General features: G+C 41.3%; 1 protein-coding gene across 5 annotated transcripts in view; it reads left to right on the top strand.

Moving 5' to 3' along the window:
• The first annotated feature begins 491 nt into the window (after positions 1–491).
• Positions 492–11,863, top strand: part of TBC1D1 (TBC1 domain family member 1) — a 315,182-nt gene continuing 303,810 nt past the window's right edge. For 3 of the 5 annotated variants that reach the window (XM_044681366.1, XM_044681365.1, XM_044681364.1), the window contains exon 1: positions 492–1,383. The gene's annotated coding sequence lies outside the window, so the exon portion shown is untranslated. The remainder of the gene's footprint in view (positions 1,384–11,863) is intronic. The other 2 variants (XM_044681368.1, XM_044681367.1) reach the window with 1 other exon arrangement.

The following is an 11,863-nucleotide window of genomic DNA, read 5'->3' as shown; positions in this document are numbered from 1 at the left end:
TTGTCCTTCCTATTTGGCCCCTGACATCTCTGGGTAATTTGGAGGTGCACTTCGGCAAAGTAGCTTGGATCCTCCCTTCAATCATTTTCCATAAAGGGTGGGGGGCGGTGCAGAAAAGGCGAAAGTGGACTGGGAAGGGGAGAACTGGACAGAGGTATCCCACAGCGAGATAGTCGTGCCAGTTGCTGAGAAAGGAAGAGGGTGCAGACCGGGCCTTAATAACTGCGCCCTGCTGTTGGCTGGGCTGCTATAAATAGATGGTTGGGTACAGACTGTGCAATCAGACCTCCCTCTGAGAGTCAGCAAAGTGCACACACACACACACACACACACACACACACACACACACACACACACACNGTCAGCAAAGCACACACACACACACACACACACACACACACACACACACACACACACGTGTGCGCGCGCGCGCGTTCCCAAACCCGCTACGGCCCAGATTCTAATCCTGACCCGGCAGCTGCTTGGATAGAATGCAGACTGCGGTCATCTCCTCAGGGCCAAAAAGGAGTCGGGAAGAGGAAAAGAGGAGGGTGAAACGGTTTTGGGGAAAAGCAAGTGGCTCCCCAGGAGGCGGGGTAGGTGGGCAACTGCCCACTCCCTCTCCACCACCCCTCCTTTCTCAATCCACTCTCACCTGCCCCCGGTGGCCTTAGAGTTTGTAGCTCCTCTAGCCCAGTCTTTTAAGAGTCCGCTCTTTCCCCAGACTCGTAGGGCAGCGTGCCCCAGGGCAGAGCTGGCCAGTAGAGAGGCCGAGGCGAAGCACCCGCCAGACCCGCACTGCAGCAGCTGTTCCCTCCATGTGACAGGCCCGGGACGTTGTCCTGCCGCCTGAGAAAAAGTCACAAGGCTGAGTGTCGGCGGCCACCCCGGTGGCTACCGTAGTCCGGGCGCATCTCTCTGCTTTCTTTCCTGCCTCCCCCACTTGGAGCCTCCGCTACCCCGAGCCCTTCAGATTACAAAGAGGAAGCGCGAGCTCAGTACAGACACCACCTCCTCTCCCTCCATCTCCCCCTCCCCTCTCCCCCCTCCTTCTTCCTCCGCCTCCCTAGGGCCCCCGCCCGGCGGCTGCCACCGCTTCGCAGACGGGTGCCTGTTGCTGCGGCTGCTGCTGCTGCCGCCGCCGCCGCCGCCGCCGCTGGGGGGAATTGATTGCATCGTAAGAGGAGCAGGAGGACGCAGAGGGGCCCCCTCGGGTCCCTCTGCGCAGAGAGCAGAGCGGAGCCTGCCCCGCAGGATGGACAGAAAGCCCGAGCCCGCCTCTCCTCCCTCCTCGCTTGGAGCTGGTCCACGGAGGCTGTCGCGGGGAACCTGCCCCGCTCTGGTCCTGCTCCTCTCTCTGAGCCGCGCGGGCGAAGGCAGCAGGTAGGCAGGAGCCCAGGGCTGGGTGTGGGGGGATTTACGCAGGAACCCTCATGCCTTTTCTTCCTTCCTCCGCCTCCGCCTCAGCCTCCCGTCCTTTATTACAGAACCTCCTGACCGCTCAGCTCCTATCCCCTAAGCTTTCTGGCCGGAGGTTTTTTTTGGAAAAAGCTTGGAATAGGATGGGCCAGCCCAGTGTTGTTATGGTCTCCCGCTCCCCGTGGGTTCCAGAGGAGCAGGAAGTTAATTTGCCGCCTTCGGATGCGCTTGCCTGCCCGCCCAGCCCCAGGCCACTTTGATGAAAGCGAAACTGTCACGTACGGAACGATCCAACCGGCTGCTCCTCCTCTCCTTTTTAGCCCTTCTTCCCTCTCTAGTCCTACCTGATGCTTTCTCAATTTTTGCTCCGTTTCAACTTATCCTGTTGCTGGTCACAGTGTTGTCTGTCCACTTTAGGAGTCATGGCTTCCTTCTGTTTTTCCACCTCCCCAAATATCTCCCTTGGCTTCACGTTTTTACAACTCCTCAAAATTGGGCATGGGGGAGGGGGCAAAATAAAATCCAGGCAACCTTTTAAAGTGAAATGTGGAGGAATGAACTTTCCTCCAGCTCAGCCAAGTAAAGAGCAACATTCTTGCACCAGTGAATCACAATCCTTATCTTCGAACAGCTCCCACCATGTAACGTTGTGTTTTAATTGTTAAAAAGCCTCTTCCTGCTTACTGTGACTGAGCTGGCAACAAAAATCTGAAAACTCAGTGATGTTTTTAAGCCATTGATGGTGTCAATGTATCTAAAATCCAGCTAGTTGAGATTTTCCCTGTAGTTAATATTCTGAAGCATTTCATTCTTCAGAAGAATTATTGTTAAAAAAAGGATGATAGGCATTTTCATACCATCACTGAAAAATTTTAAGTGCTTCTCAAAATTTCTGATTTAAATGGACCCCAAAGAAACTCAGATTTCCCTACTCTTTTCAGACTTCCTGCATGTTGCTTGAGGAAAGAGCTCTTGAATGCAAATTTCTTTTTGAAGTTCTCGGTTTTGAGGGTTGATATTTAGTCTGTTGAAGAAATGCAAACTGATATGAATTTGACAATGGCTACCTTTTTTGTTCTCTTTTATAATTAAAGTAAACTGGGAAATAATGGAAAATAAAACTATAGTTTAGTGGTAACAATGCTTCTGGAGGGTTTTGAATGTCAGGCCAAGAATTTATATATATGTATTATATAATCAAAATTGCTTATTTTTTTGGTAATCTCTATCCCTTTAATTGGTTATACATTCTCTGCATAAAGATAGTTGTGAAAGATACTCTAGTCCCATTATTCTCTTGTTGTTTTTTTTAAACCCTTACCTACGGTCTTAGGTTTCCAGGCAGATGAGCTGTAAGGGCTGGGCAGTGGGGGTTGAGTGACTTGTTTGGAGTCACACAGCTGGGACTCTATGAGACCAGATTTGAACCTAGGGCCTCCCATCTCTAGTCCTGGCTCTCAATCCACTGAGCCACCCAGATGCCACCCAGATGCCCCCCCCCACTTCTTCTCCTGATAGCTGGTGTAATATACTGGTCTAAACCTATTTTCTGTCAAAGTGTTCTCCTCCTGAAATTCTTGTTTAACTAGAGAGTTATTCCCTGGTAGTTTTGTGTACTTGAGTTTACTGAATACTGGACTACTCTATTATCCCCTTGCTTTTGGGTGTTTTTGATCTGGACTGATCTGTTTAAATATAGATATTTAACGATTTTTTCAAGTTGAATTTCAAAGTAATTTCATTTCCTCATTTTCAAAATAGGTCAGGAAGTAGATGCTTATTTTGTATCATATTCATAGTACTAAGGAGAAACTGCACAATTTAAAAAAACAGCAGCCATTTGTTACCAGTAGGTAACTTCAGAGCTTGAATAGCATGATTGCCCAGCATGAATGATAATGACACTATTTGATGTTAGGAGCTTAATGATTCTCCCAGGGTTTCTCTGCCATTATATGAACAGGACTTGTTGGAACCCCATTTTTATAAAATGGCACATTTAAAAAATATAAAATAACCTGAAAATGCTCCATAATTGAGAGGTGAAACAAAAGGCTCGAATGTAACCTAAGGTAAGGGGATGAAATAAAATAAAAAATGATAGAGGTTTTCCCAGTCAATTGCAAACTGATTGATTTTTTTTTAAGTTTAAATTCTAGGGTTCTAAGGTTTACAAATGGGATCACTGAAACCTAATGCCCACTCCTCTACTACATATTGGGGTTTCCCTTTTTTCATAGGGTCCCAAGCATTTAATGATCTGATTAGATTTTAGACAAGTCTCTGCTGCCTTTTATGCTATTTTACCATGTTTGCTATAGTACTTAGAGAATCAAGGGGAGGAAATAGGTCATACTGAAAGATCACCCTTTTCTACTTTCAACTCAAATTCAGCATCTAGCAAATTGCTTCAGAAAGAAAAAGCTAAAATTTCCTCAAAAAGTTCAACATTTTATTCCTGTGTTGTGCCATTCAGCTGAAGTGAGCTTCCTTTAGCTCTTTGTTGGTGAACCTATGGCACTCATACTGGGTGGGGGGGCACCCTCTTCCTCCTCTTCATGGGTGCCTAAAGACATTTCTCACATCACTTGCCTCTCTGCCCAGCAACCCAAAGGGAGTACTTTCTCCCTTCCCTGTCTGGGTTAAAGACAGGGTGTATGCATGGGTGGCTCACATGTGGCATGAGGGTTGCAGTTTGGGTGCTCGATCTCTAAAAGGTTCGTCATCACTGCTTTAGCCTTACCCTGCTTTTCTTTATTGTATTGATCAGTAACATATTGAGCATACACCACCAGTAAATGTGGAATGCTAGTTCTCATATGTGAGAGAGGGTTGTTGTGCTCATTGTCTATTTCTTACAACTGCCTAAACATTCTGTTTTGAGAGGTAGCATGTCATGGTTCACATCCTGCCTCAGATTTTTCCCTAGCTGTGTAATAAGTCACTTAGGTTCTCAGTTTCCTTATCAGTAAAATGGGAACAATATTATCTTATTTTCTTTATAGTGTTGTAAGAATAAAACATGCTTTAAAAATATATATATGTATATGTATATGTATATACATATATATATACACACATACATATATNTGGGTGCTCGATCTCTAAAAGGTTCGTCATCACTGCTTTAGCCTTACCCTGCTTTTCTTTATTGTATTGATCAGTAACATATTGAGCATACACCACCAGTAAATGTGGAATGCTAGTTCTCATATGTGAGAGAGGGTTGTTGTGCTCATTGTCTATTTCTTACAACTGCCTAAACATTCTGTTTTGAGAGGTAGCATGTCATGGTTCACATCCTGCCTCAGATTTTTCCCTAGCTGTGTAATAAGTTACTTAGGTTCTCAGTTTCCTTATCAGTAAAATGGGAACAATATTATCTTATTTTCTTTATAGTGTTGTAAGAATAAAACATGCTTTAAAAATATATATATATATGTATATATATATATATATATATATACACACATACATATATACATAAACAGAAGTTAGAGCAGCTAGTTGGTGCAGTGAATAGAGTGCTGGGCCTGGAGTCAGGAAGACCTGAATACCAATCTGGCCTCAGATGCTTATTAGACATGTAACCCTGGACAAATCATTTAATTTTATTGGCCTCAATTTCCTCATCTGTAAAGTGAATTGGAGTAGAAAGTGGTAAAGTACTGTAGTATCTTTGCCGAGAACATCCCAAATGTGGTCATGAAGAATTAAATATGACTGAAATGCCTGAACAACAACAAAAAATATGTTTGCTTTGAAAACTTTAAAACTTGTATGAGTTTCATTACATACCTTTTCTCCCTCGCTGATTCCCTTGTTTGTTGGAAGTAGAAATAGGAGGGAAGAGACTAGCAAAGGGGACATGAAAATACTGTTGTATGTCTAATTACAGCGCACATTTTTTTCAAACATCTTTCCTCTTCAGGATAATTTAGTCTCAATCTCCTAACATTCTTGGAAGCTCAACTTTAGCCCTAGTCTTTTATGTCCTGAATGAATCCAAAATAGAAATTATCCATTTGTCAGCTTGAAGAAAGTTTTCCTGACCATAATGCCTCTGTTCCTTTCTTTTTGCCCTTCTCAGGTTTAATGTCTTGTTTAGACCAGTATTTGGTCAGGTTTCCTTATTTCATTTTGCTTTTTGTCAGTCAGTGGTCATGAAAAACATGGAGAAATGGATCCTGCATATTAAAAGACTTTTGTAACAAAGTTAAGCTACCTCTACCTAATATCCAAGGGAAATATAGGGAAGTCATAGCTCCCCAATGGGACAAAATTAATTTTGGCTCCCATTTATATAATGCATTTAATGTTTTCAGATAAACATATTTTATCTCATTTGATTTTTTCCAAACTTACAGAGTTACTATTGGCAAAATGGTAATTACCATTTTACGGATGAGGAAACCGAGGTTCAGAGAGATTAAGACATGCCCAGATTCACACAGCTAGCAGGGGTCTGAGGTAGGATGCATTCCAAGAGTTTTCTGGATTATAAAACCAGCACTATCCATTGTGCCACTTTCCCTCTTCCGGCAGAAAGCATTTGGAGGGGAGCTATTCAAATGAAACTGGCTAAGATAGTGTCCTTTGATTATAATAATAGCTTTAAGAGCTAGGATGGACCTTATAAGTCAGTTAGTTCAACCTTCTCATCTTACTGATGAAGAAATGAAGGCTTAGGAAGATGAAGTAATTTGTCCAAAGTCACACAGCAGATGTAGGATTCAAATACAGGTCCCCTGACACCACTTCTAAATCCTCTGTCCACTCTTATCATGTTGCTCTTTTTAGACTACCCTTTAGGTCTGGCACACATCTTCCCAAAGAAGTTACTTGTTTATTCTTCAAAGCATATTTTGAAATCCATGAAGGTTTATACTTTCCAGCTGCAGTGACATTTTAGAACCCAAGTTTCCATTTCAGAGGTCTCTAAATTCAAGGGCAAGATTTTAAAAAAATGAATCAGTCAAAAAGCATTTATTAAATACTTTCTTTGTGCCAGCTACTTTGCTAGCCATTGGGGATACAAAGACCAAAATGAACAAGACCTTGTCCTGAAGGAATATACAGTCTGAAGAGGGGAGAGAACTTGTGCGTTGATAGGTAGGTGCTAGACAGATCTGATGCAGATCCAAGGTACCCTGGAGGAGGCGTGGAAGGGAACTAGAGAGTAAGGGGTTCAGTAGGGAGGCACTAGCTACTGGGAGACCAGGAAAATCCTCATGAATAAGGTGACAGTTGAGCTGAAGCTCTCAGGGATTCTACAAGAAAATAAGGAGAGCATTCTAGGTATGGCCAGCCAGTGTGGATGCAAGGAGATAAGAGGAATGTGATATATATAAGAAGACTGCAGAAGAATAGTATAACTGGATTGTAAAGGAAGTAAAAAAAAGGGGGAGAAATGTGCAATAAGTCTGGAAAGGTGAGGCTAGGATGGGGCCAGGTGTGAAAAGCCTTAAATGATAAATGGATGAATTTATGTTTGATCCTAGTAGAAAGAGGGAACCACTCGTGCTTAATGAGTGGGAGTGTCATGGGGTGAAATGATTCTGGTGATTTGGGAAGGTGGATTGGAAAACCTACTGGAGTAGTCCAGGTCAGAGGTAGTTTTTTGAGTGGTGAAAAGGGATGTATGGGAAAGATGGGAGGATAAAAATGATAAGATCTGGCAATTAATTGGATACAAGAACTGAGTAAGAAGAACAAGTAGTCTAGGAAGATGCTGAGGTTATACATGCAGGCAACTAGACGGAACAAAAATAGGGAAGTTGGGAAGATTTGTTTCAGAGAGAAAAGTAATGCATCCCGTTTTGGACATGTTGAGCTTCATATGATTTAAGATGCTTAATATGCTGTTGATATTTTGAGTCTAGGGAGAGAGACTAGGGCTTATATATAGAGATTTGAGGACCACTTCATTGAACCTAAAGAAGCTGATGAAGTCACCAAATAAGAGAATGTAGAGAGAAAAGAGAAGAGGGCAAGGGAAATAAAAACCCTTTCTTTTTTTGACTTATTATCAGTCTTGTCATTTGAATAAAGTTTTGTGGAATTTGACAAATAAATATTCAATATTTTTACCAGTCCTCCTCTCAGCCCCCCCCCCCAACCCATAGGTTTCTCTACCTTGCCAGAGGTTTACCACACACACAAAATTAAGAACTAAGCTAATGGAGCTTTTTGAGGTTGAGGGTCAAGAAGAGCACACAAAAGGCAGTGTGGGGAAAATTAAAAAGTAGTTAGTTTTAACAGATTTTTTTTTCTTCCTCTGAAAAACAGTACTGGTCTGTTGAGCAGAATGAGTTACTTTTTATTTATGGTCAAAGAAAAATTACTTGCCATGATATACATATCTGAACTTCCAAAGTGGTCTAAAATTTCACATGAAAACTGACAAGGACAAAGCACAGTTTGAATAGATCGAAATCTGGTTTGAGTGATCTTTTGGGACCTTTTGCCTGCTTGGGAGAGGGACAAAAGAGGGGCAAACTTTACATTTGGAGTTGAGGGAAATACTAAGTGTCCCTCACATAAATTGACAAATTGAGATTTTTTAGTGTGGTAGACAATTGATGACAAAGTAACAGTTACTTTGCTCTAATGGAGAAGATGGGAAATTACCTTTCTTGTGAAAGTGTGGTGGTTTTAAAAGCAATAGGCATTACTGAAACATTTTTGAGAAGGTAGCTTATAAAATCCACTAGGAATCTGAACAAATAAAGGTTGTATGAACATGTTAAGAGTCTATTTCTATTTTCAGTGACCTCTTTCTTTTAGGTATAAAGAGCAGGAAAAATAGTATAGGAATCAAAGGTAAGCTTCTTGCCCTCAGGGACTATTTCATTCTTTATACATGTATACATGTGTCCCCATCACCTAGTACATTGCTTATCACAGAATAGATGCTTAATAAATACTTGTTTATTGACTGGAAACAGTGTCACTTGGTGATTTCACCAGCTCCTATGGATTCAATTATTAACTCATTGCAGAGGATTCTCAGATCCATTTATCTAGCCTTAGCCTCTCTCAATCCTCAATTTGGCATCTCCAGCTGCTGACATCTTGAACTGGGTGCAGATATCTTTTTTTTTAAAAGATGTCCAAATAGGAATTTATTATCTTTTCCCCTAAACCTTCGCTTTTTCCAAACTTCTCTTTTACTATTCAGGTCACTCTCCCCAGTCACCTGAGTTGCTCAAGCTCCTAATCTCATCTCAACTCTTCATTCTCCCTACCCCTGCTTTACCACATTGACTCAGTTACCAGAGTAACCTTCCTATTCAATCAACTCAGTAGTTCCCGAATTCCTCCAGCAACCAAATAGAACATTATCTGGTTTTTAAAGCCTTTAATAACCTGCCCTCCACCTATTTTTCCAGGATTCTTATACCTTACTATCTTCCACATACTCTATGACTCTGTGACACTTGCCTCCTTGCTATTCTAACAGGATTCTCAATCCTCTAATTCTGTGTCTATTTGCTGGCAATCCTTCATCCCTGAAATTCTTTCCATCCTTGTCTTTGCTTACTAGCTCCCTGGCTTTCTTCAAGTCTCAGCTAAAATCCTAACTTCTGCAAGAAGCCTTTCCCTCTCTCCTTTAAATATAGTCTCTTCTCTAAGAGATGACCTTCAATTTATCTATTCAGTTTGTCATTCAATGTATGTAGTGTGTCATTTGTACACAATCTGCATGTTCTCTCCAGTAACAAGGAAACTGTTTTCACCTTTCTTTGAATTTTTAGGGTTTAGCACAGTGCCCACTGAATAATAGCTTTTTAATAAATGTTTGTTGACTTGACTTGACTATACTAAATGAGCCAGGAAGCTGGAGGGTATCAGCAGGCCTTCCTTGGAGGCCCTTGGGCATAGGATAGGAGGCAGAGCCCTTTAGCATTTTAAATGTCTGTGAAGAAGGCATGGCCTTCAGGGACTTGACCCACAGACATTTCTGGCAAGCAGCCAGGTATGGCTAGAAACTCACAGGTTGAAATGTCAGTAGTTATTGGCATGATCCCAAATACTCCTTCGGACTTATTGGCCGGACTCCCTCCTGGCATTTCACCCAGCCACCACTGCCCTTCATATTTCCTGGTCAGCACTTCCACTCCTTTGTCTTCATCTCATACACACACAGACCCACAAAACCAACTGAGGAACCCTGGTTTATGCCATACTTGCAGGAGTTTAAGGCCATAGTATTATAAAGCTGGAAGAGACTTTGATGATCTTCAAGTCCAACTTCTCCTCCTTTTTTTTAGCAGATGAGGTTGAGAAGCAGCTTTGAGGAGGGAGGGGAAAATTAATAAATTTGGAATCAGATGATCTGAGTTCCAGTTCTGACTTTGCTAACTTGCTATCTTTTATGACCAGGAAACTTTCTGGGCCTTAGCTTTCTCGTCTATAAATGAGGTTTTGGATTAGATACTTTCTAAAACGTATTTAATGAAACACAACATTTTGTTATGTTACATTATCTCTGCAAAGATATCCTTTCTACTGGCTGCCATCTTGGGAAGGACCTTACCTGTGTGTGGCTCTAGGCTACTGCCTGGTAGCTTGTCCTTGTAGAGCACGAATTGATTCACATTAGCAGAGGGAATTTCCTCAATGGCAGTTCCTTATATTAATGACTCTCAGAAAGTTTAGAAATTTTGTGTGTGTGTGTGTGTGTGTGTGTGTGTGTGTGTGTGTGTGTGTGTGTGTAATTGTGTGTGTTCTACATTTAGAGGGAAAGTATAGCTCATCTACTCAGAGGAACAGAGCAATAGAAAAATGTTAAACTCTGGTGCATTCTGTGGAAGGAGGAAAGTAACCCTTCTGAAAGAGACTAGAGCAACCCTTGGAACAATGGCTTTGAACTTATAGAAAAGAGGCTAAATCCAGATAGCTCAAAGCTAAGATTCCTTTTACAAGTTTAAAAAACTTCCAGCTTTTGTTCTTTCTTTTTGTTTGAGAAACATTTTGGTGGAATATTAGCTTGATACTTCCTTGTTGTGGATGGACAGCACCTATGTATTCTTTTATAAATAAATTATTTATGTATAGAATGTTTTGTTCTTTTTAAAAAATGCCTACTCTTAGCTGTGTGACCCTGCGCAAGTCATCTGATGTCAACTGCCCAACCCTTCCCTCTCTTCTGTCTTAGAACTGGTAGCAAAACAGAAGGAATTTTTATTTTATTTTATTTTTCAGAAGGAATTTTTAAAAAGTGCTTATAGTTACTGTTTTTAGTTTTGCAATCTTCAATGCCTTCTTTGTTTTTAAACCCTCAACTTCTGTCTTAGAATCAATAACATGTATTGTTTCCAAGAAAGAAGGGCTATGTTATAGGGGGTAAGTGACTTACCTGGGTCACACAGCTATGAAGTGTCTGAGGTCAAATCTGAACTGAGGACCTCCCATCTCTAGGCCTGACTCTCAATCTATTGAGCCACCTAGCTGTCCCCTAGAATGTCTTTCTGGGGATGTTCTTTGCCTTTTTTAAAAAAAATTAGTAATTGTTTCTAAGTCACCAGGAAATGCTGCTCTGATGGTTTAGAGTGGAGATGACCCTGAGCCAGTGCTAGCAGAGTTGAAGCTCAAGCAGGTTGTATCTAGCTGGCAAATCTTTGAGCATGGATGTGGTAAAAGACTGAGTCTGCTGGCATCAGCAGAGAATCAGCCTAGGCAAGTGTGGAAATGCTCATCCCTAGAAGGTTGGCCACTGGGGTGATGAATTATTTTGCTCATAGTGAACCAGGAACAGAAAAAAATTCAACATAAATTTCAGTCTGTTGTAGCCTCATTTTGTTTTACAATGATACTGGCCTATTGATAGAAAAATAGGATGCTAAGATTTTCACATTTCTTAAACTGTTTGACTGTTGGTGTACTTAACTGCAGTTTTTATCCAGCACCCAACAAGTTGGCTCTTTATTAGAGTAACAGCACCAAATTCTTGTTGTAATTCTCAATATTAATGAAAGCAGAAGACATAAAGTAGCTATTGCTAGAAGAAAGGACAGTTTGCAAATTCTCAGAAATACAGATAAAGGAATTGGCGAGTCCCCAAATGCAACAGGAAACATTTCATAGTCACTTGGTCATTTCATTTTGTAATACTCATGATGAGGGTACACAAACAGGTCACTATGAAAATCACTCTGTTTTATATGTCAACATCTGTGATGAAGAGCAAAGAAATACAGAACTTCTCTAAAGAGTATGAAAGTATCAAAATAAATCAGCATTTAGACCTTGATCTTTTATGATGTCTATGCGAGGGCAGACCCAAAGGTGGTAAGTAAAATCTATACTGGAAGATACGTTTCAGGATCTAGAAATGAAAGAAGCCAAAGGCTAATAGACTGTTAAGACAATTTACATTTATATATCATGTATATCATCCCCAGTTCAATTCCGTAGACATTTTTCAAATGCCTACTCTTTG

The sequence above is a fragment of the Gracilinanus agilis genome, chromosome 6 (genome assembly GCF_016433145.1).
Source record: "Gracilinanus agilis isolate LMUSP501 chromosome 6, AgileGrace, whole genome shotgun sequence".
Classification (NCBI taxonomy): Eukaryota; Metazoa; Chordata; class Mammalia; order Didelphimorphia; family Didelphidae; genus Gracilinanus; species Gracilinanus agilis.
This window is presented reverse-complemented; position numbering and strand designations above follow the sequence as displayed.